This window comes from Echinops telfairi, unplaced genomic scaffold (assembly GCF_000313985.2).
Source record: "Echinops telfairi isolate 266 unplaced genomic scaffold, ASM31398v2 ScPeMD7_2291;HRSCAF=2852, whole genome shotgun sequence".
In the NCBI taxonomy this organism is placed as follows: domain Eukaryota; kingdom Metazoa; phylum Chordata; class Mammalia; order Afrosoricida; family Tenrecidae; genus Echinops; species Echinops telfairi.
This window is the reverse complement of record NW_022106189.1, coordinates 36595730-36596493: the sequence shown is the minus strand read 5'-3', so window position 1 is coordinate 36596493 and position 764 is coordinate 36595730.

Sequence of the window (764 nt, the reverse complement as noted above, 5' to 3'; positions counted from 1 at the left end):
GGGGAAGGAGGGGAAAATGAAGAGCTGATACCAAGGGCTCAAGTAGAAAGCAGGTGTTTTGAGAATGATGATGGCAACATGTGTACAGGTGTGTTTGACACAATTGATGTATGTATGGATTGTGATAAGAGTTGTATGAGCTCCTAATAAAATGATTAAAAAAAGAAGAGTTAACACCTTTAGGGATTCTCCTCGCCTTTTTTTTCTTCCAGATAAGAAAAATGAGGTTCAGAGAAGTTAAGAAACTAGTCTAGTTATAGACTAGTCTATAGACTATAGACTAGTCTATAAGCCAAGTCTTTGAGGTCCTGCGCTGCTTTATCCAATATCCCTTGCTCCTTGGGTAAGACAGACGTTTGCGGCAGACGGTAGGGAGGAGAGATTCGAGGGGGGCTCTTCGTTGAAAGGACACCCCAGCCTGTGTAAAGTTCACCTTTATGTACATAAAACTTGCTGAACCGGCCATCTTGGTTAAAATAATCCCAATTCCTTTTAATTTTTCAGTGACGAAAACCAAGGGAATCAGCCAAGCTGCCCTACGCAGGCATTTTCCGGTGCATCAGCAACCCCCTCCTGGAAAACACACCGCTTTCCCGCCCGCCGAGGCCCAGGGCGTGGACCCGGTTCCTGAAGCTGCCCACTCCCAGGTCAGCGCTAGCTGGGGCGGGGCTCGTGTGGGCCACGCCCACCAACGGGCGGATGCCCCGCCTTCTCATTTAAATACGCGGCGCCGGCGGGTGCGTCGAGGTGGCCGTGGACCCAAG